Source organism: Balearica regulorum, chromosome 3 (assembly GCF_011004875.1).
Source record: "Balearica regulorum gibbericeps isolate bBalReg1 chromosome 3, bBalReg1.pri, whole genome shotgun sequence".
NCBI lineage: Eukaryota > Metazoa > Chordata > Aves > Gruiformes > Gruidae > Balearica > Balearica regulorum.
The window spans coordinates 32,489,273-32,513,665 of NC_046186.1; the positions used below are offsets into that span (position 1 = coordinate 32,489,273).

The following is a 24,393-nucleotide window of genomic DNA, read 5'->3' on the forward strand; positions in this document are numbered from 1 at the left end:
ACTATTTGCATCCCATTTTTGGTATTGCCATCTCACAGATTTTAATCATGGGCCTTTATCTTAAAAACTTTAGATTTGTCATTGTCTGAACACATCAGAACAGTACTACCAATTTAAATTGTTTAAAAAGCAAAGCCAGAAAAAAGTCAGGGAAAAAAACCCACGTTATATTCCTAACCCTTCTGGTTACAGGGAAAAGCTTGAAAATGGGCCACAAAGACAGAAGGGTCAAAAGGTTACTGTCAGAAGGCATATACATAAATGTGTTATGACACATCTAAATGTATCATCATAAGTAACTCCTATTACCAAACTCATGTCATGGTTTTCTGAGTCCTGACTCATGGCTTTTAAGGCCTTGAAGAAGCAGTTTGGGAATTTCAGTCCCCACAAGGCTTGGCAGTATTCAGCCATAAAATATTCTTTCAGGCCCATCCTTTCATATCAGCTTCCAAATTATGACCATAGTCAAACTGAGATATGTCGGCAAACTGAGAAACGACAGCCTTTCTTTTAAAATCCTGCCTTGTTGAAAACATCCTCCCAGAGATCCTGCTTTGCCTTGGAGGTGGGAAGCAGCTTTCAAAATTCAAAAGCCAGATAGTGGGGTGGGAAGTGTAAAAGAGAAGAGTGAAGGCCATTGCAAGGGTAGGGATAGCTGCTGCCACCTCACTCAGCAATCGAGCCCGTCACCTCTGTGCATCTCAAGACTCAGTTTGATAGCAGTTTAAGACAATACAAACTCCGCTGAACTCGCTCCAGTTTATTAATGTCTTTCTTGTACTGGGGTGCTCAAAACTGCCCACACTACTTCAGATGTGGTATAACAAGTGCGGAGTAGAGGAAGACAATCCATCGCTCTACCTACTGGCTGTGCTCCTATTGATACAGCCCCGGATGCTGTTGGCCCTCACTGCTGCCAGGGCCGCTGCTGGCTTATGCTCAGCTCACTGCCCACCAGCACCCCATGGCCTTTCCCACACAGCTGCTCCCCAGCCAGGCAGCCCCAGTCTGTGTCACAGCAAGGGGCGCTTCCTTCTCAGGTGCAGGACTTGGCATTTGTCCTTGCTGAATTTCATTAAGTCACTATTGTCCCATTCCTCCAGCCTGTCTACATCCCTCTGGATGGCAGCCATGCCCTTGAACATATCAGCTGGTGCCACCCAAGTTTGGTGTCATCTACAAACTTTATGAGCAAGTACTCAGTCACTCCTCCAGGGTGATAAAGGTATTTAATGAGTCTCATCCTGCCTTCTGCAGGTTTCCAAACACCTTCAGTGCAAACCACTGGTGCGCTAGGACTTCAGTTCAACCATCTAGGGTCATCTGTATGTCCCTTTGGGAAGACACAACCTCAAACAGAGGAAGTGGAATTAACAATTCTAGGTCAAGCTGGGAGAGAATTTGTGATGAAACTTTCTAGGGTGTTCTCCCATGACAGTTACACAAGCCCTGAATCATGATGTCAGTGAGGAACAAGGCCTTGACTCATAGCACAGCCCCCACTGCGGGCAGCAGTATATCACTCCGACCCCCGTAACTTCAAGGATACAGCCATCAGCTTTTAGCCACCTTTGCACGTTCTTGCTTAAAGACTGAAAGGGTGAGCATCTCAGGAAGAAAGCTAAAAGCAGCATACAGAAGTCCTCACAGATAGGTTCAGAGCTCTCCCAGTGCAAGGGAGCTCAGAAACAGGTTCACACAAGGTCTGAATGTGAATGACTGGAAGATGTCCTCATAATCCTTATGAGGGTTCTCATAGTGCTGTACAGCTAACTGCAGCCAGGCTCTGCTGACACAAACACAAGGCTTATATTAACAGGATAAGCCAAACTGTTTTCACTTCTACTTACCACTTAAGACAAAAATAACTTCTGTGGTTCATTCTGTCCTCTGGGCACAAAAGTCCTGTCTTGCTTGGTGGTTTGAAGATTCAGGAAACACAAACTGAAAGAGAAAGGCAGTTGCTATTGTATTAGAAGGTCTTTTACATCCTTCTCTGCTTCTCGCAAAATAAATAGCTATTGTTGGATATATACAAGAGCTAGAACAAAAGCTCAGGACCAAAGTTTCCCTGCGCCAGCAAAGGATGGGCTATCCAGATAGGGTGGAAAAAAGGAGGCATCTCCTTTAAGGATTGTCTTCCTCCTTCAGGGCTGGGGACATCAAGGGGACATTGTAGTGTTGAGCCAAAGCCTTGAAGCAAAATCATGCCCCTTCTTCCACTGTGCACCTGCTGTAACACACAAAAGACCTTATAAGGACACAATTTACATAAATGATGTAACTCTATTAATAGTAAAAAATCACCTACAGAGGGAAAAAATATTTTCTTAAGACTGTTAACTAGCACATTCCCTGCCAACAACATATTTACATGGAGAGCATGAATTGCAGTGTCCCGTCGTAGTCTCTCTCAGCCCATCCTGCCCTGCACTCCAGCCTGTCTCCCGGGAGCACATGGCCAAAGCTGTTCACGAGAAAGGCACGAGCTGCCTCTTCTCCCCTTTTTAGGGTTCCCATTTGAAGCAGATTGCAGCAGCAAAATGTCTTTTTCTCCCCCAGGTACTTTAACTTTTTATTTATTCTTTAAACAAAACATACAGGAGTTCTTGCCACCACCCGAAAACACGCAGAAAGGGGAAGAGCTGGCAGCTCTTGCACCAGGAGGAGCTGGGGGGAGACAAAGAGGTCCCAAATAATTAGTCTCATGCTGGGTCCCAGCCTCAGGACATTTTTTAAGTGGAATGAGAGACCATTTTTTACAGCAGGGTGCTATGGATTGCTAGTGAGAATATTGCTATATGCAGTGCTTGAATTCGGAACTAGAAATAAATTAAACAGCTTTACCCTTTGTATGACAGAGTTCATGAAAAAATCACTGAAAAAGCTATCATAAAGCAGGCAAATTTTTGAAGCATGCTCTCCTTGCGCTTGCAAGGTGGCAGCAAGCTTTGTGATGAAATAATGTTTATATTGTTTTCTTTCTGCTAAAGGGCTCAATTATTAATGTTGTGCTAATAAAGCCCACTTCAACCATTTGAATAGTCTCCTAATAAATCAGTTAAGGGACCAATTTAGCACAGTGTCATTTTGCCACTTGGCCAACAGTCAAGAGGAGACAAAAGAATGTTAGTGGGAAACAGGAAAAAACCTATAGTGTCAACTCCTTTTTGTTTCCTTTGCACCACTATAAATAAGACTTCATGTATTTTGAATAAGAGTAATTGTAAACAATTTTCTCTCTTCTCCTTAAGTGTTAAGTGGTTGCAGAGAGGTTCTGCTGTTAAACTTCTAGCACAGCATTCAGGCAGCCAGGGATGCACAGGTTGTGATTTACTGCTAATGGACCAGCTGAAAAAAAAGGTTAGCTTGAACCGAATATGATTTGCAGAAAAGATTCAAGCCTACTGTGTTCATTCCTCCTTCAACGGTAAGTAAACAGATCAGACAGAAAAAGAGACCTGGCAGGCTGTATCTACATTGAAAAGTAGTGTTGCACAACAGGAGAGAGTTGTAGAGTGAAATATTTGGTGCTGAGAACATGATACGTGTCCACAGCATTGGCATTTTGGAGGCTTTAATTCCGACTACCTCTCATCTCATCCAACAGATTCCACATTCCCTAGAGGCTGGAGCACATTAGTTGTGCTCCTGGAGCACACCTTAGATTTCAGTTCAGTTCACACAATCTGAGACTTCTCCACAGTGCAGCTCAAAGCATGGTAAGTACAAACAGTCAGAAGATTCACATCAAAAGCATGTTCCTGTTTTGAACTTAAACATTAATATAGTTGCTGCTGTAGATCCTGTTGACCAAGAGGTTCTGGTGTGCCAGAGATTTTCTTAGCCGTCTTCAGTGGCACAGCCAATGCTACCTTCTATTTGGAAGCTAGGCCTCCTACTCTGTTGTGATTAAGCGATATTGAAAGATTGTGCTTGCAAAGTCCAAAGGTAGGTTTCTGCATCTATGCAACAGATTATTTTCCTGAAAGAGAGAAGTTAAAACCAGAGCTATAGGATGGTAATGCACAGGTCTGAAAAAATGCAGAACAGATTTACATGAAAGCAAGCTTGCATGCTATGTAAGTGCTGATGAGCTGAAGATTTAGTGGAATTTAAACCATTTAAACCAGTTCAACTACTGTGTCTGAAACAAGTCAATACCAGAATATCAGTTCCGGAATATACTGTAACAGCTGTCTCTGTGTTGTTATCTATCTGCACTCAGAAAGAAAGTACGATTTTTTCTTCCCCCTCACTCTAGACCTATGCACAACTAGCCATACCTTTGCCACATTTCACTTGAACCCCTGAACGGAGTCTAGTGAGTCTGTGGCTACACCTGGGGTCTGTTTACCTTTTAAAATACTGTGCCGTGAAAACATCATTACACCATAGACAGATTTGCAACAGGTAAGCTTGTTTTAAAACAAGCTGTAATGTTGTTTAAATATGATGAAGTTACATGTTCTGACATGGAGGATAGGACAGCTGAGGAACCCCAGATTAAATCCTTGAAAAAGCAAAGAAATGGGTCTGCTGGCAAAAGTATCCCCAATATTGGGACTGGTTCACCCCCACCTTGAGCAAAAATTCAATAGCCATTGTAATGTTTGCAAAGCTCATCATTTCCCTGTTGAGCTGATCGGTTAAACTGTAGATACTCCCACGACAACTTATCTTTGTTTATTTTGCTCTGCTCACTTTATGGAATAGTTGTATGCAGTGTTCTGGAAATCTACAATATTATTGTAGACAATGAAATAAACAAACTGAATATTTAAGGTCTTGCATTTATACTACTGTGGTGGGTTGACCCTGGCTGAGGGCCAGGTGCCCACCAGAGCCGCTCTGTCACTCCCCTCTTTCATTAGACAGGGGAGAAAAGGTACAATGAAAAAAAACCTTACGGGTCGAGATAAGGACAGGGAGAGATCATTCTCTAATTATCATCACGAGCAAAACAGACCGAACTTAGAGAGGGAATTCATCTTATTTATTACTAAGCAAAACAGAGTAGAGGAATGAGAAATAAAACCAAATCTTAAAACACCTCCCCCCCACCCCTCCCATCTTCCTGGGCTCAACTTCACTCCCGGCTTCAACCTCCTCCCCCCTCAGCGGCACAAGGGGACGGGGAGTGGGGGTTACGGTCAGTTCATCACACATTGTCTCTGCCGCTTCTTCATCCTCAGGGGGAGGACTCCTCTCATCGTTCCCCTGCTGCAGCGTGGGGTCCCTCTCACGGGAGACAGTCCTTCACGACCTTCTCCAACGTGAGTCCTTCCCACAGGCTACAGTCCTTCATGAACTGCTCCAGCGTGGGTCTCTTCCATGGGGTGCAGACCTTTAGGAGCAGACTGCTCCAGCATGGGTCCCCCCCGGGGTCACAAGTCCTGTCAGCAAATCTGCTCTGGCGTGGGCTCCTCTCTCCATGGGGCCACAGGTCCTGCCAGGAGCTTGCTCCAGCGTGGGCTTCCCACAGGGTCACAGCCTCCTTCAGGTGCCTCCACCTGCTCCGGCGTGGGGTCCTCCACGGGCTGCAGGTGGAATCTCTACACCCCCTCCTCCTTCCTCCATGGGCTGCAGGGGGACAGCCTGCCTCACCATGGTCTTCACCGCGGGCTGCAGGGGGATCTCTGCTCTGGCGCCTGGAGCATCTCCTCCCCCTCCTTCTGCACTGACCTTGGTGTCTGCAGAGTTTCTTACATCTTCTCACTCCTCTCTCTGGCTGCAAAAGCTCTCTCTAACTGTTTTTCTCTTTCTTAAATATGTTATCACAGAGGCGCTGATTGGCTTGGCCTTGGCCAGCAGCGGGTCCGTCTTGGAGCCGGCTGGCATTGGCTCTATCAGACACAGGGGAAGCTTCTAGCAGCTTCTCACAGAAGCCACCCCTGTAGCCCCCCCCCACTACCAAAACCTTGCCACGCAAAGCCAACTACTTTCAGGAAAATATAAGTTATGAAATTGTGGGGTTGCAGACATAGCTGAGAAGTTTAGTCATTGCAAACTTTAAAGAAACTAATAGACTATAAACACAGTTTAAATATTTTTAAATGTAAGAAAACAAAGACATAAAATATTTTAGAAATTAAGTGAAATGTTCAGAAATTGGAAAAAATATGTCTTCTGTAGTGTTTCTAAGGTCTATCCTAAAAAAAATAAAGTGTTTTTTGAAAAAAGGCTGCAACAATACAGGCATTTGAGCACAAGGCATCTCCTTATTGGATCTATGTGCTAGTCCTTACTCTAAAACAGAGATCAGCTTTCATTTTTGCCTGAAACATTTTTTTCTGTCCCAAACTCCTAGCCTCAGCATTCAGAGCCAGATCACTTAATCATCACAAGAATTTAATTAAATATTTTTCTTTTTGCAGTTTTACATTGCCAGTCATTTCCTAGTTCTGCCCACACAACTCCCCTCCTACATGCTGCACATCTTGCTTTTGAATCCTCCTGTAAATCTCCAATTAATTTATTCATCATTAATAGTACTGTATATGTCTTCAGGTTTAAAATGCACTTCAGACTCAAAATTTAATTTGAATTTGTCTTAATCTTGTCATCTGTGGGTCTTATAACCAATCCACAGAGTAAAGACATCACCAAATTTTCTCTAGCTTGACATAATAGAGAAAACTCCTATACCTGTGTCTGCCCATGAGGCCCCTTCTTCCTTTCTCTTCTCCCCACTGCTGTCCCAAAAATGATGGTGTCTTTTTCTGAGAACCTCTTTTCATGAACAGTTGCTACAGATACGGGGTTATATAGGAACAGGATTTGGTGCAGAAGCATATGATCAGTTTAGCTCACACAACATGTATGGATGTATAACAAATATAATTTTGAGGTTAACACATTTGCACTTCAATCATTTGTATGTACTTCCTCCATTTCTTTTTAATCCATAAGAAACTGTGGAGTTTTGACCACTGAAGGTCATCAGGACTGAAAAAAGCAAACATCCCGAAGAAATAATCTAAGTGATCCTTGAAGCAGAGGACAGATAAGGTGACCTCTCAAGTTTCCTTCCAGCACATATTCAATGGTCGTTACAGATTTGCACTGAATACTCAGTTCTGGAAAAGTTGCCATTATTGTCATCTTATCAACAGATGTCCAAGGGGAGTTTAATTATTACTCAATAGTGAACGACTTGTGTCCTAAACAGTTGGAGAGGGAGAGGCGAGAATTTATTTCATTCATTCGAAGGTATTTGAAGGAGGGAGCCAAAACCACCACATTAATGTCTTTTGTTGTATCACATATTTTAGCACTTTTTTCGAGATATATTGCCTAGATTGATAACTTAAAAGGAAGTTATTTACAAATATGAAGAAAGATACATCTGCAAATATTTCTACTCAACCACACCTATACAGTATTTCATTTGGAAACTGTGAACATTTTATACATCAAATTTTTGTTCATATGAAGGCTTAAGAAAAGTCTTGAAGCATACATTTGTTCATTAAAAGAATAAAAGGGTAAAAGAACAAAGCTATATTAAAAAACCCCTTATCACCATGGTAACTAAACACAGGCTAATTTTGGAACCAAATTTTACTTGGAAGCAAGAATAGATAATTAACTCTATATCACCTAATCAAGCATTCAAAAAACTCTCAAACAATAAATGATAATTTCTCAATAACTAATAACCACCTGAATACAGAATTCTAAAAAAAAAGTCATGAAAAGCCATAATTTCAAACATGTTTATATGATGTCGTCAAACACTTTCAGACAAACACCTTTGTTTTAAACCTTTGACAGGCTATTTGTGAAAAAGAAAAAATGTGAAGTTAATGATTACATTAATTTCAAATAACAGTGTCTAAAGGCAACCTGTGCTATATAAAGCATTCCCCTCAAATTGTTTAAAAAGGATCAAAAATTGAACTCAGTGCTTTGCACTAAGAAAAAAGTAGCAGATGTGTTTGATTGGCAGAACTGCATAATGAGTGATTAGTTGCTCACCTTACCTACGCACCACCTACCAGTGCTCCAAATGCACAAGAAGTTACAGTGGATGTGAATTTTTTTAAAACACCACAGAGTGCAAATGCCTCAGATCAGTAAAGGAGGGGGGAAAGATCCATCAGACTCATTACTACCAGCAGGCAAGAAAGAGATGCTAGATTAATTTCTTTGTCCATTTAGTATTTGACCTTTCAGCTGAAACTACCAACAAAGGCTTCCATCTAATGGCAATTCTGGTGGCAGTTTCTATGACATGCCCATCCATCTGTGGTCTTCTACCACTTGCATCTTCCCCGTAACTGAACATCCACTTGATTATTAGGACCTGGACTGAACTGAGCAACGCATTTTCATGAGTTACCACCTGTTCAGCACTGACAGAAAGTCTGGACTTTTCTACTTCCCTGTAATATATTGCCTGCTGTCCTGTACTTTATGCATCAAAATAGTAATATGCAGTATAACAATTTCCCCACAAAAATAAATGAGTTTGGTGGTCATCACTTCATGGCACACTAAAATTGTCATTATTTCTTTTAGAAAGGATGATAACTAGGTGCTATTTTATATGCAGAGTCTCTTTTTTAGTTCTGGTACTGGTCAAGCTGTGATGAAGGAAAATTTCTCTTCTTTTTTTATTTTTTTTTTTTTTTGTATGGTCCCATCAGGCCGAATACAATGGAAATAAGTGACACATCTTACATTATAACAAATATGTATTATTTTAAATTCCTAATAAAACCCCAGAAAGATATTTCTTAATAGCACTGGTACTTCCTACCAACCAGCTAATTATACATTGCATCAGATGTTGGACCTTTTTTCCTCAGGCTCATTGAAGGATTGCCTTCATTTTAACTTCATGCAGCCTAAGATGTTACTTCTTATGTGGTCGGATACCATTTCCACTTACCAATTACTATTTCAGTATTTCATATTAAGTATTCACTGGAGCAGGAAACAAAATGATGGTGTTTTGCTTCCCTAGTGGGTGCCCTAACTGCTAGCCTGTACAGCCCCGGTCTGTTCTGCTTTCTGTCTTTCACTCAATGAATATTTACATAGTGTGTACAAAGTGGATTTATTACAAGATGATATAACTTAAGGACTAGTGGAAAAACACTGTACACTCTGATTCTTAAATCAATGGTCTCTAAAAGAAGAAGGGGAGGGAAGACATACACTTAATCATGTTAGATGACATCTAAATATGTATCAGAACCACTCTTCCAAAATGCAAATGTCTGTTTTGTCAATTCTGCCAGTACTTTTATATACGATACAAACTAAATGATTTGAAGCTATCAGAATTTAGGAAGTGATGAGTAAAATTTAGTTGCAGAGTCAGCTTCAGTGACTGCAAGTCTAATGGATGTTCTGTGAACATTAGCAGGAGCTAAATGTTATACTCAGGCACTTAGAGGAGCATATGAGTGCATCTTCTTTTTGATGCATCCACAACAGGGTATCTAGACTCAACAAGATTTATCCGATTGCTACAGAGACAGCAAATAGATTTCTGTTTCTTAACAATCCTCGGTGTAAGAGTCATCCTCAGGAGCTCTGTGGAATTAATTTTCACATTTCACTCATTTTTTATGGGTGATTTCCAACTCCAGATGAAGTGCAAGTGAGTGAGTGCTAAGGAAATATTTTGAAGTAAATGTTCTGAGCTCTTGCATGGAAAAGAATTTTCTCTGGTTTTAATTATTTCTAATTTTGATGACAAAAATAATGTCAAGTGAAGCATGTTAAGAATTCAAAATCATTTCATCCAAATGTGCTATCATACTTCAAATCCACACTATCCATGACACAATGCCAGCATCATCTCAGACTACAACAGCAAGTTATTTTAGCACAGCATTTCAGAAGTTCTATTATGACCTCCAAGAAGCAGTAAACATATTGAAACAAACTTCATTAAGATTTTGTTTTCAGAAGTGCAAAAGAAAATAAAGCTTTTAGAAGACAGGCTGACTGAGGTATCTATGACATCAAGAAAATGAAGACCTGAATTTGTTCTGCCACTGCAGCCTCACCTCACTGGATAAGGGTAAAGCAACACAGTCAGGGTAGGGAACACTCCACTTTCTTCAGTGCGTGACTAAAACATAGGGCTAGGAGAGAGACTGTCCAAGGTCAAAACTACTCTTTATATGATAAGCAGCTGTATGATAAGGAGACAGTGAGGTGTGTGAAGTAGCTTGGTTGTAGAAGGTCAGACTCCTGAGAAAGAGGAAGCACCTAAGGAATTACCACACAAATCTACTGAAGCCTGACACAGGACTGAGTAACTGCTAGTTATGCCAAAAGCCTACTTGGTTGCCCAACTGCCATAAGGAGTATACAATGATGGACAGGTAAAACTTGATGGACAGAGGATCATGGAAAATCCTTCACATATTTGAAAAGACCATTTGGCAAGAAGTCAGTCCTGCTCAGTACCAATTTTACAATGAGAAATTACTCTGTGAAATATCGCTACCGAGAGGCAGGCCTCTCAAGAAGTGGAAGATAACGAACACCTTGTTCTCTGCCTCAGCACAAAACCATTCACGTGGGAAGTGTCTACTCAGTAACAGAAAAGATGGCACTAGTAATAAAATGGACAAAAGACAGCCTCAGAGCTCATGCACTAAGTAAAGGACTTTCATTAAAAATTTACCTTTTCCTGATTGAACAATAGAGAAAACAGTAATATGAATTCCAAATGCAGATGTTTGGCATTCTAATGCTTTTTTTTTTTTTTTTTTTTTAATGAGGAAAAGTAAGAAAAGACAACCTGAAGTAGCTTTTCTCCCTAGAAAATAAAACAACAGGAAAAGGGACCTGCAGGTCTAAGCAAGTGTCAGGGAAGACAAAAAGAGATGGCCATCAGGCAGATTCAGATCTCAGCTGCTGTGAAAGGAAAAGATTAAATGGTGTCTCATCAACTCAGAGCACTCATGCCTGGAATGCCTGATTAACCTGGCTGGAACAAACAACATCCAGAAAGAGAAATGATGGGGAAGGAGACTTGCAGAAAAGAACTAGACACTGTACGCTCTGTTCTTTCTTCTCTTGGACACAGAGTCAAACTTTCCCTGTGAGGAACATGGCAAAATGTAAAATGCAATCTCCCCACACTCAGGTAAAAGAAAAAAAGGTTAGTTGTGCCATTAATTCCTCTATCCCTGACAGTCAAGAACTGGAGAGGTTCTCTTGGATCTGTACCAGGCTTCTATTGCCTAGCTGCCAGAATATCGCCCTTCTTTTAGAACATTATATATTTTAACTTTAAAAACTCCACTTGTGGATTATTCCTGCTGTATTAGACTGAAGACTTGTTAGTTGAATCATAAAGTTAGCACCACAATTGATCTACTCCTACAAATTATTAAAAAAAAAAAAAAAGGCATAGCCATTTAAAATATTCAGCCAAGTAAGGTCTTTATTTACTGCTGTTGGTCAAATTCCATAGTTGGGATTCATAGCTAAATTATTGCTTTGTCTAACTCACAGCCTAAAAGCCATTTAAATCTTCCTGCATAAATTTCAGGGTTTATATGACTGAAAGACATTTCTCATTCCCTTTCCCACTTAGATATCCCTTTCTAATAAAGCATTCAAAAAAGTAATGAAGCAATCCTTACAGAGAAATGTATAGATAACAGCTTTCCTTAGATTTCCATACAGATAGAAAAAATTATATTCTGCTTTTCAAAAATGCACTTAATTGAAAGGAATTTTCTTACTGTCACCTTCCTCATCTGGACTATCCAAGTATTTCTAAAAGCATACACACATGCGGACAACCAAAGACTTTTATTTTATTTTGAATGTCAGTAAATGAAACAGAAGACAAAAAAGGGAGATGAAGGAGGAATTATGATGTAAGATAAAAGAACATGCAAACTCTTCAAATCTTTCTGGATTTGTACTTGTGAATGGGAATGACTCCTACAAGTAGTGCAATTAATACAAGACTTTATGCTAATGAGATTAGGGGACAAACAGAAAATATTTGAAGGTTGATAGAGCTTATAGTGGTGGCAGTACCTTTTTTCCTCAGGATAGCTTGTGTTGTGTGCCAGGGCTTGAATCTTCCCACTAATTACTTGCTGACCCAGTGAACAAAACACATTGGTCACACATCCAAGTCTTATGCTTTGTGATTTACTCTCCTTTGGAGCACTACACTAGGCTGTTAGACAAATCATCCATAGCACTTTCTAAGACCATGAGTCAATGAATTGGATTACTGCCAATTCAGTCCTGCTGAAAGTCCTGCTAAAACTAGCTGTTAAGAGTTATTCAGTGGAGATCCTGAATTTTCTAAAATTATCAGAACCAGAATTTAAAGGTTCCGCTTCATTTACAATGGCCTTTGGCATGCTTTTTTGGGGGAAAAAAAAAAAAAAAAAGAATCACACTTTTTAAATAACTGATTGCAAAAACCCTTATAAGAAATGTTTGCTATACATTGTTGTTAAAGCCAGTTGGCAGCCAGTCACAAGTGGAGTTCCCCAGGGCTCAGTACTGGGGCCAGTTTTAACATCTTTATTAATGATCTGGATGAGGGGATTGAGTGCACCCTCAGCAAATTTGCAGATGACACCAAGTTGGGCAGCAGTGTTGATCCGCTTGAGGGCAGGAAGGCTCTGCAGAAGGATCTGGACAGGCTGGATCGATGGGCTGAGGCCAGCTGTATGAGGTTCAACAAGGCTCAGTGCTGGGTCCTGCACTTGGGTCACAGCAACCCCTTGCAACACTACAGGCTTGGGGAAGAGTCACTAGAAAGCTGCTTATTAGAAAAGGACCTGGGGGTGTTGATCAACATCTGGCTGAATATGAGCTGGCAGTGTGCCCAGATGGCCAAGAAGGAATAGTATGACCAGCAGGACCAGGGCAGTGATCATCCCCCGGTACTTGGCTCTGGTGAGGCCGCACCTCAAGTACTGTGTTCAGTTTTGGGCCCCCCACTACAGGAAAGACATTGAGGTGCTGGAGCATGTCCAGAGAGGGGCAACAGAGCTGGTGAAAGGTCTAGAGAGCAAGTTTTACAAGAAGCAGCTGAGAGACCTGGGGTTGTTTAGCCTGCAGAAAAGTAGGCTGAGGGGAGACTGTGTTGCTCTGAGGGTGTAGGGAGGTGGGTGTTGGGTTCTTCTCCCAAGTAACAAGTGACAGGACCAGAGGAAATGGCTTCAAATTGGACCAGGGGAGGTTTAGAGTGGATGTTAAGAAAAATTAATTCACAGAAAGTGTTATCAAGCATTGGAAGAGGCTGTCCAGGGAAGTGGTTGAATCACCATCCGTGTAGATATTTAAAAGGCATGTAGATGTGGTGCTTAGAGACATGGTTTAGTGGTGGACTTGGCAGTGCTAGGCTAACAGTTGGACTCAATGATCTTAAAGATCTTTTCCAACGAAAGTGAGTCTATGATTCTATATAAGGCATCTCCCTTCTCATGACAGAAGTTACCATTTTTACTTGCAAACAAGACCATCTGCAACTCTAGACATTAAGGCCAGCCAATAAATCACAGTTTAGCTCTTTGGAGAGGTTACCTTATCAAAGTTTACTTAAATTTTATACATGTAAATAAATGAGTTTAACTTTCTGTATATATGCAAATTAAAAATCTGATTTTTCAAAATACAGAATAGCTTATTGTTCACACAGGACTTAAAGGAGCTGAGTGGTTCTGCATATACATATCCTGATAGGAATCCCTCAGTGTCAGCCAACCAATTAAAAAAACCCCACAAACAACATCATCAGGAAACTGTAAAATAAACACACTGAACTGCACTGTTTTGTTTTTTAATTACCACCATGACACTTTCAACTGTGACCTCATAGACTGTAGCATGAACATTTTAGGCTGTGTCAGCGTCACGCGTTGCTGGGGTGAATATGTGCAGTAGTTGCATTCGGGATATACAAGACTTGCAAATTTTGCAGCTCCTTAAACTGGCAGCTTTGAACAACATAGTTATTTCTCCAGTATTAAAAATACAATCAAAGATATATATTGTAGAAGAGAATATTACAGTCTCTTCTGTTTCTCAGAAAATATATCTTTCTCAGGGCTCCTAAGAAAAAAGTGTAGGAATCAGATTAGATTTTGAGGAAGGATCTTCAAAAGGAAGATTTCTTTTTTCTCTGAAAAAGTAAACATTTCACTTTTCACATTGAATAGTAACTTTTAACATAAAATCTAAGCCAGGCAGCTGAGTACCAAATTAGAATTTACAAGCATCTTGTGTCCAGAATTGGAAGAGCTGAAGAATAAGCAGCTGTCTTCCTAAATACATTGCTAATTGAATATACAATTGTCATACCACTATTATTTCAATTTCAGTTCTTGCTGGCCTCACATTCCTAATTTTATTTCTCAATCAGGACTTTATAGAAGGATTATGGAAATCTAGAAACCCATAATCTCAAACATCCTGCTGACTGATTTGATAACCACAAATTCTCCAAGCCAGACATACTGAAAAGTAGAAGTTCTTTTCTTTTATATAGATGGTTTACTCAGTTGCAGTGAAGTGATGCCAGTCACTTCAGACAGAGCATATTATGTTCTGATTCATGAACTTCCAAAAAAATTCCAAGAGAGAAAATGACCAAGGAATTTCTAGAATTTTTAAGAAAAAACGTAACAAACATTTAAGAAGGATTAGTTGCTCAGAGTCAATACTCTTCTTAACATTCAGAAGTTCTGGTGCAATAATGGAGATGTGAAGTACAGCTGAAGGCACAAAGAGCCAAACCTGTGATAGCAAAACAAAGCCAGGCTATTTTTTTTTTTTTTTTAATGAGAGGTAGTTTACACTGAAACTATACTCTCAATAGAAAAGGAAGCACTGGAGAGAATTCTTTAAATCAGTATTCAGGTGAGTTCTTCAGCATGACAATAGTCCTCTCAGACATTACTTCTAAGGAGCTGTTACAAATAGATTTTTGCAAAGTACCATATTTTTGTATCAGTTCCACTGAATACCTTAAAAACCCGATTGCACCATTAAAACCTTAATCTAAAGCCTATGATAAGCTGTAATGATGAAGGATGTGAACAAGGTAGGAAAAAAAACATTTAAGTAACAAGTGTGTCATTTACTTAATAGTGAGCAAATGTAAGTGGGCTTTGGCTTAATTTTGACTTGAAAATAATAAAAGTCCCTGCACTGTGGGACTGAGCAATACAGGAGCAGAAACCATTTCTCTCTGCTACAGGAATCCTGAGACATGTAGATCATGATTGGATTCCATTATTGCTGACATTTCACAAAGCCATTAAAAGAGAGAGCTCTCATTCCTAGCACTTAGAGTCAACTATCAAGTAAATCTAGTTACAGGTGAAGAGTACAAATTTGGAATGAGATGAGGACAGGAAGGCTGCAGGGAATTTGGGCCAGCATGTAAGTTTTTATTACAGCTAACATAAATAGGAATACATATATAAGTATGTGTACGTATAAATGCATATATACACACACAAGCATAAAGGCACTTGTCATGAGCACTTGACAGCTAGCCGTGGGTTCCTGACTTATTTCGCCAAGGTCACTAAGGAAGGATTGACATTGAGCATGAAGTCATTAGCACCTAAGGAGACCATTTATCTCAAGTAGAGAGTAAAACAAGACTGATTTTCAATGAATGGCTGAGGTAGAAAGGGACCTCTGGAGGTCACCTGGTCCAACCCCCCAAATCAAGCAGGGCCACCTAGAGCCAGTTGCCCAGGACCATGTCCAGATGACTCTTCAATATCTCCATGGATGGAGACTCCACAACCTCCCTTGGCAACCTGTGCCAGTGCTCAGTCACCCTCGCAGTGAAAAAGTGTTTCCTGATGTGCAGAAGGAACCTCCTGTGTTTCAGTTTATGCCCATTGCCTCTGATACTGCCACTGGGCACCACTGGAAACAGCCTGGCTCCATTTTCATCCTCCCATCAGGTATTTATATACACTGATGAGATGCCCCTGAGCCTTCTCTTCTCCAGACTGGACAGTGCCAGCTCTCTCAGCCCTTCCTCATATGAAAGGTGCTCCAGTCCCTTAATCATCTTCATGGCCATTCAACTATGTGGCCACTTCATTCATTAGGGTTTATTTTTAAATTTTCCTGTCCTCCTTCAAATAGTGGAATTTTTGTCTTTCTCCTTTTGAAGATTGAAGCTTTTTGGCCAATGAAATTGCTATGCTATTTTCCAGTTATATGATCAAGGAAAACTATCTTAAATAACAGATGTTCCAATGATTCGTTGTTTTGTGATATAGAACATCCCTTCCCAAACCGATTTGAAATTGGCTATGAAATACAATCATTCCACAGTCTTACTTCAAAGTCCTGTCCAAAAACCAGTGTACATGTATGAGCTCAAGTACATTTTATTTCCAAGTTTTATGAGGAGGAGCTGGGGTTTACTTTTACATCTAGAAACTAGATCAGAAACAGCTGATGGGAGTTGCATTTCATTTGCAGCAGATTCCCACATGAGCTCTGTGTAGAATAATGCTGCATGACATTTTAAAAATCGCTGTGAATCTTTGAATCAAACCAGAGGCTTCAGCAAAAGAACTGAAACTCAGGAGACATGAAAGACTCTCTTCCCATAGTGATAGTTTTGTATTGTCATTACTACTTTTTAAGAGAAATGAGGCTGGCTCGTTGTCCTGACATTTCAGTCAATATTTGCTGGAATAAAGCATTATCTTGCTACCTATTTCAATAAAATGGCATTCCAAGAAGAAATGAAAGTTTGTTAAAATTATAAAATAGTCTGCTGCTGCTCATGAATTCCTATGGTAACAGGAATTGAGCATGTTTGACAGTTTTTCAGTATAACGTATTTCACTTAAGAGTGCAAAAATTTTAGCTGTAACGCCCATTCAAACAAAGCAAATAACACTAGCCTTCTGACTGACTCTTCACAGAGCAAAAAAGAAGATTTAATGGGAATGTTATTAGTCATCCCGCACAAATACTTCAAAAGGCTAAGGAAAAGAATTTATAAAGTGCTGTGTATAAGCCATAGCTTTGAAATGAACAGTTGGATCTACATTTGCAGTAACAAAACTCAATACAAACAGAAGCATGACAACTTCTGTTTTTCAGCCCTCAGATTCAGCAACTCAGAATAAAGAGTTAAATCATTCTGCAGCATCCAGCAGCACTTGAGACATGGGGATGGTCAGGCTGCCATGAAAAAAATAGGTTGCATATTTTTTTCTGCTATTTAATTTCTACATTGTTGATTCTGACCCTCTAGTAAATGATGCTCTGAAATTAGAGTGCTGGGAGCTGCGACAAAAGGATGTGGCCACTTGTCTGTTTCTTCACAAACTAGTAAACTCCTTAATGGTGCAGCCCAAAGATTTAAGTCATGATATTCAAGCTTTCCAGCACCCACTATGAGGTGCCGATTTATACAGGGTTGAGTTACGTACTCAGGCTCCTTGCAAAGCCAGTAGGGATAGTAACTTAAGAATGGGACACACAGCTGCCTGCTCTCTGACTAGGGTCAAGGAAGGCATCCATAAGAAGGGCCGACAGTCAGTCATACACACGCAACAGATCATTTCTTCCTGCAAACTTAGGTGCCCATGGGAAACAGTTTCAGAACCTGACACACTAAGACACAGAAAAGATTTTAGCCACATACATCCTAGGGCAAAAGAGAAAGTATTTGCATCACCATCATAAGGTAATGTAGGAATTCAGGCAGGATACAGCAGACAAAGGGTCAGTTCTTCCCCGGCCCGAGGGCTTACCCCAACACACCACTTCCTGGGCAGGTCTCTAACCTCAGCACTACAGCCTAACTGATCAGGGATGTCTTTTGTCCCTCCTGTTGGCCGTAAGGCACCATGCAGCAAGTTAGATACAGAAAGCTAAAAACAAACAAACAAACAAAAAAAACCCCCACAAACCTGCTAGATTTTGCAGCCTGGTCCCAGAGAGGTTCAGAACAGGTCAAACACCAACTGTTTCATCCTACAGGTGAAACAGCCAAGGGATGTTTTATTGCCAGCACAAGTTTTATCACACAGCCATTGCACAGTATGTTCTATTGCCATCCAGGTCAAAATGTTTGCACCATCACCAGCCCCTTTAGGTCCTTCACAGGTATCAGACCTCTCAGAAATGAACAACTCATTGTTTACCATCAATTCCAATGACAAAGGATGCAAATAGACTACTTTTGCAGTTTGGATCTGTGGTGGGTTGACCCTGGCTAGGGGCTAGGTGCCCACCAGAGCCGCTCTATCACTCCCCTCTTTCATTAGACAGGGGAGAAAAGGTACAATGAAAAGCTTGTGGGTCAAGATAAGGACAGGGAGAGATCACTCACTAATTATTGTCACAAGCAAAACAGACTGAACTTAGAGAGGGAATTCATCTAATTTATTACTAAGCAAAACAGAGTAGAGGAATGAGAAATAAAACCAAATCTTAAAACACCTCCCCCCACCCCTCCCATCTTCCCGGGCTCAACTTCACTCCCGGCTTCAACCTCCGCCCCCCCCACAGCGGCACAGGGGGACGGGGAATGGGGGTTATGGTCAGTTCATCACACGGTGTTTCTGCCGCTTCTTCATTCTCAGGGGGAGGACTCATTGTTCCCCCGCTCCAGCGTGGGGTCCCACTCACGGGAGACAGTCCTTCACGAACTTCTCCAACGTGAGTCTCCTCCATGGGGTGCAGACCTTCATGAACTGCTCCAGCGTGGGTCCCCCACAGGGTCACAAGTCCTGCCAGCAAACCTGCTCTGGTGTGGTCTCCTCTCTCCATGGGGCCACAGGTCCTGCCAGGAGCTTGCTCCAGCATGGGCTTCCCACGGGGTCACAGCCTCCTTCAGGTGTCTCCACCTGCTCCGGCGTGGGATCCTCCACGGGCTGCAGGTGGAATCTCTACACCCCCTCATCCTTCCACCATGGGCTGCAGGGGGACAGCCTGCTTCACCATGGTCTTCACCACGGGCTGCAGGGGAATCTTGCTCCAGTGCCTGGAGCACCTCCTCCCCCTCCTTCTGCACTGACCTTGGTGTCTGCAGAGTTTCTTACATCTTCTCACTCCTCTCTCCAGCTGCAAAAGCTCTAACTGTTTTTTTCCCTTCTTAAATATGTTATCACAGAGGCTCTGATTGGCTTGGCCTTGGCCAGCGGCGGGTCCGTCTTGGAGCCGGCTGGCATTGGCTCTATCAGACACAGGGGAAGCTTCTAGCAGCTTCTCACAGAAGCCACCCCTGTAGCCCCCCCGCTACCAAAACCTTGCCACGCAAAACCAACACAGGATCTGAAGTACCTTTCTTGATCATCCCACTTACTGTGCTTTGGTTCACACTGCAGAGCAGTCTTACCGTGTTTGGGTTTTTTTCCAGAATGAAACAAAACCAGAGTGAACCTCATGAACTCCAATCACAGTCTGCAGGATCAGAACTACTTCAAATAAGCCCTTCCAAAATGCACACAGCATCAACACAAGGATTTTCAAAGTGATTTGTTCCACAGGTCTACTCTTAACTGAATCACAATACTCACTAATGCAGACAGTCAAAAGAGGAGGACTCAAGTCTTCTGGTTCATAAAGATTGAAAAAAGTTAGAAGTATCTGATCTAAACGCTTTCTTTTGACCAAGTTCAGTAAGAATTAGATCTAAACAGAAATTTCAGTGATGCACTTGTGAATCTTGGAAGTAATTTGATGCTGCTAGGAAGAAAATATAGTCAAAGCCTGAATTGAAGCCATAAAAAAACAAGTACTCAGTTTTTCCCTCAGACTTCCTTTATAGCTTCACTTTTGTTTAAGGATGGTAATACATAAATTTGTAGGTAGTTAAGCACTTAGAAGAATCTTCAACCCCTTACAAAATGCCCATAGTCCCCACACAAAACATGCACGGAAACAAGCACAACTGTGTGATTCACAGACAACGAGCTATGCAGAGCTAACATAGATGGCAACTAAGGAGAAAGAAAAGATCCATTTAAGTATCCGTTAGTGTACTGAGTCTGGCTGGGATAGAATTAACTTTCTTCATGTAGACAGTATGATGCGGTGTTCTGGATTTATGACTAAACCAGCATTGATAACACCCCAATGTTTTGGCTATAGCTGTGCAGTGCTTGCTCAGCGTGAAGGCCATCTCTGTCTCTCATGCTGCTCCCCAGTGAGGAGGCTGGGGGTGGGCAAGAATTTGGGAGGGGACAACCAGGACAGCTCTCCCCAACTGACTAAAGGAATATCCCTTACCATATGATGCTGTGCTTAACAAAAACTTGGGGAGAGGAGGAGGCAGGGAGGACATTCACTGTTAAGGCATTTGTCTTCCCAAGTAACCGTTACGCATGATAAAGCTCTGCTGTCCAGGAAGCAGCTGAACATCTGCCTGCTGATGGGAAGCAATGAATAAATTCCTTATTTTGCTTTGCTTGGGTACACAGATTTGTTTCACCTATTAAACTGTCTTTATCTCAAGCCACAAGTTTTCTTGGTTTTGCTCTTCTGATTATCTCCCCATACTGCTGGGGGCAGGGGGGGGGGGAGTAAGTGAGCAGCTGGGAGGGTGCTTAGTTGCTGGCCATGATCAATGCACTACAGCTAGGCTAGAAAGAATGATGTTCCCTGAAAGTAGCCAAGGGCACTACTGAGAGAGGCTAGTGTAAACCCCTCCATTAGTAACTATTTATTTTAGCAGAGTAGAACAACTTCAGATAGCAGAGGCTGAAACTCTGGCTAAGATTGCCACCAGCCTGAAAGACAGAACACACTACTGAGATAACTGAGGACAAGGTTATGGTTTAAATAAGACCAAAAGGAAATTAAAAAACAAATCTTCCAGGTGAAGACTTCACCTACAGTCATACCCAATCCACATCCCCATGCATCTCTTTCTCCAGTTACTATTACTCATGTCTAAACAGTAGATGAGGTTATAACAACACTCCTACCTTAGACTGTAAACCATCCAAACACCATACAGCTATGTTGGACTGGCATTGTGTCCAAGCCGATAAAACAAGAGGATGTAAAGGGAAGGAAAAGAAAAACAAGCCCTCCATCATGGTGTAGGGACTACTTTAGAGTACTAAACCAGGCAGATAAGAAATATTCCTCTTAATACCTATCAAAATATTCTGAAGTACTCAACACAGTGATAATTTAGTATCTAGGTCTCCATTGTGGAACAAGTACAATAAAGATTCTTCATCAATGTCTTAGAGTAAAAAGTAGCAGACCACCTCATCTAAGTTGGAGAAAAAAAGATTTTCCTATAGTTGATTCACATATATGGGAAAAGAGGCAAACTTGCATGTGAGTGATTATGGAATGATACTGCCAATGAGTCTTTAATTAGGCAGTGAAGAAAGCACAGATTTTAAGAATGTAGTTTTCAAAACAGATTTGCTACCTAAGATGAAATTATGGTGGGGAGGGGAAAGATTTTTCCAATTCTTAAAGAATGATAGTAAAAACACAGAGGAAAATCCCTGAGTAGATAAAGGGCAAGAACTCGAGCTGTTGGGCAGCTTAAAATTTGATACAGTAGCATGCAAAATGAAAATGGGATCAAATTACTAAGTGTAGGAGAGCCAAATGAGAAAGTCCAGGGCAAAATGAGATAGCTGATGTTCCTTGTTAATAATCACAAAGAATTTTCCGTACATGGCAGTCACAAGAAGAACAAAGGGGGGGGGGAAGCAGATAAACCTAGGCAAGAATTCTGGCTGGAAACCGAGAAAAGGCAAGACCCAAATGAACCAACGGACATGGAGAAAATGTTTTAGAAAACATCACTACACACTCACCATATTTTTACCTCCTTCCCTGAGCTTTACAGGATCCTGGACTAGACAGACAATTGGTCTGACCCACACTACAGCTAGCTTTGTGTTCTTATCTATTCTTGTATATTAAAATTGATGATGATCAGGACTGTGAAGAGAAGAAACTCCAGAAAAGATAGAAAGGTCATTATCTGCCTTGCATAGGAGTACAACAAGGAGTCAAAAAACCATAAAATAGCTTAAATTCAATCCTTGAGAAAAGATTGGAACGCATAAGCAAGCTTATTTGTAAGCAGTGCAGAGACAGGCAAGACAAATGTTTAACCTGTCAAGAGTAAGTCATCAAATCAGTTGGATTTTCTTCAACATTTTTCTACACTTGTTTTTTTAACACTTTCTTCTATGGATAACATTTTCTTATTATCCTTAACTGAATAGCTTTTGTTGTCAGTGTCCTAATGTGAAAACAGGAACACAAGTGCTCTTTAACAGGGGAATGAGGAGGAAGAGTGAAGATATATCACTCAAGTGCAGCATATTATCACATTTTTATTTTCTTTAAACTATTTGCTTAACTTTCAGAAAATCTGTCCCTAATCAGCCTGTCTCCATCAGTGATTTTATGTCACTATAATTGATTTTCAGAGATCTATTTTTTTTTGTCCCAATTTATCTTCATTGCTCAGCAGTCACCAGCATTGGATATTCAGCCTTGGTCTTCCCTCAAAGAGCTATCAGCTAAAGTCAGAGTTGCAATTTTTTCTTCATCTGCTCCTTGACAATATTTGAAAAAAATGTAAATTACATGTTGTACAAACCAGTATAATGGGGAATTAACTTCAGATGGGCCATTTCTTTCTATAGTGTGAATTCAGCCTCTGTACTTCACTGTTCTTGCTATTAGAACAGTTTTCCCAGAGTTTCATCCAGCCCATCCCTGTAAGTCATATTTTGACACCTAATCATCTAATTATTCCTGTTACCTGAGAATTTTCTCCCATTTGTTTACCTGCTTCTGAAATGCAGCACCCAGAGCAGCAGGAAGTATTCCAGGCTGAGCTTTAAGACTAAGCAGAACAATGATTTCACAGTTCTTGCAAGTCAGCTACTCAAGTATGTATTCCCATTAATTTTAAGGGATGAAAAAGACAGTAGCCACAAGCTCTACTTGTTTAGCTTGTAATGCACAGTAATTTCCAGAGCCTTTTCTAAACTAGAACTGGTAGCCACTGGTTCTTCATCTTGGCTTTCTGCCTGATCACATCACTCATTCCTGTCATTTGTCAGAACATTCTAAGTATTATTCTTTTCCTCTACAGTGCTTGCATTCCTCCCCAGACTTCAACTATTTGCAAGTTTATTAAATCTACCCTCCACTCCATCATCCAGGTCCATCCATAATGTTACTATTGTGTAACACTGGATCCAGGACAGATAGCAATACCCAACTTGACACATTTTTCCTAGTTTATAGTGATCAGTTAATGTCTTCTGAATGCAGTTTTCCAATCACTTCTGCATTTAGTAGGTTTCCTGAGATCGCTTATCAGAATGCCATCAGGACTAAGCAAAAATGCCTTCTAAAGCCAGAACCTTCTTTGCCCACAGTGCCCATACCTTTCTCAGGGTACAAAATTGATTTCAGTAAATTGCTATCAATTATTACTTATCTTCTGGCAAGCTTCCAGATAGTTACCAATTATTCAACTATTTTTCTTGGAAGCTGACTGGGCTAGACTTTGAGTACTACTATCAGCTCTCCAAGTGAAAGAAACACTTTTTTCCAGCGTTCTGACACATCATTACTGAGTTCCCCAAAATAACTGAAAGGGTCTGACATCAGCTTTTTTTTTGGGGGGGGGGGGGACGGGGACGGGGGGGCAGGCAGAAGCAAGAGGAGGTGTTTTATCTTAGGAGGAAATTCAATAGGCTTATCTCATCTGCCACCAGCACACAGGAGTCAGGCATGTGACCCCTTCAGGGAAGACTGTCATAGTGAAAACATAGTAAATCCTCTGATGGTCTGAGTAATGCACATTGAGACCCACTCTGAGTCAGAGGAGTCCTTCCCTCTTTTCTTACTGATGTTTATAGCATTACTTTGTACTGTAATTAAAGCCCTTCCCTTTCACCTTTGTCTCAAAGATGATTCTGGGCTCCTCCTTGGGGCATAAAATTCAGCCCTGCTTACTCCATAGCTAGCTGTAAGCTCACCTGCTCAGGCAGAGCAAAAGCACTTCCTTGCTTAGGAACAAGCAGGTCATGATGAGCTGGCTCATCTGTCTGATTAGTTCCTCATGGACCCTCAAGTAGCAAGTACCCAAGAACTCTTTTGTGGTGACCTGTCAAAAAAAGCTTGGCTTCTCTCCCTGCAGGTGACAGCTGTTCCCTAGTCCATGTAAGTCTGCTGCTCTTTGGATGCCTGAACCACATGCAAGGGAGCTGGGCATTGCTAAGGCATACCAGAGACCTGCTGCATGCTTGCGTGAAAAATGTCGCATTATCAACTTGCTATTTAGACCACATTTAAAGTCATGGTACAGCAAAACACTCCAAAAAGATTAACTGTTAAAAAAACCACTACATACTACCAGTTCAGAAGTAAAGATTAAGATCAGGGCTT

General features: G+C 41.1%; 1 long non-coding RNA gene across 1 annotated transcript in view; it reads right to left on the reverse strand.

Moving 5' to 3' along the window:
* LOC142600940 (uncharacterized) overlaps positions 1 to 24,393 on the reverse strand; it is a 43,104-nt gene that overhangs the window by 18,422 nt on the left and 289 nt on the right. Inside the window, exon 2 of the long non-coding RNA XR_012834436.1 lies at positions 1,854 to 1,947. This is a non-coding gene — a long non-coding RNA (uncharacterized LOC142600940). The remainder of the gene's footprint in view (positions 1 to 1,853; positions 1,948 to 24,393) is intronic.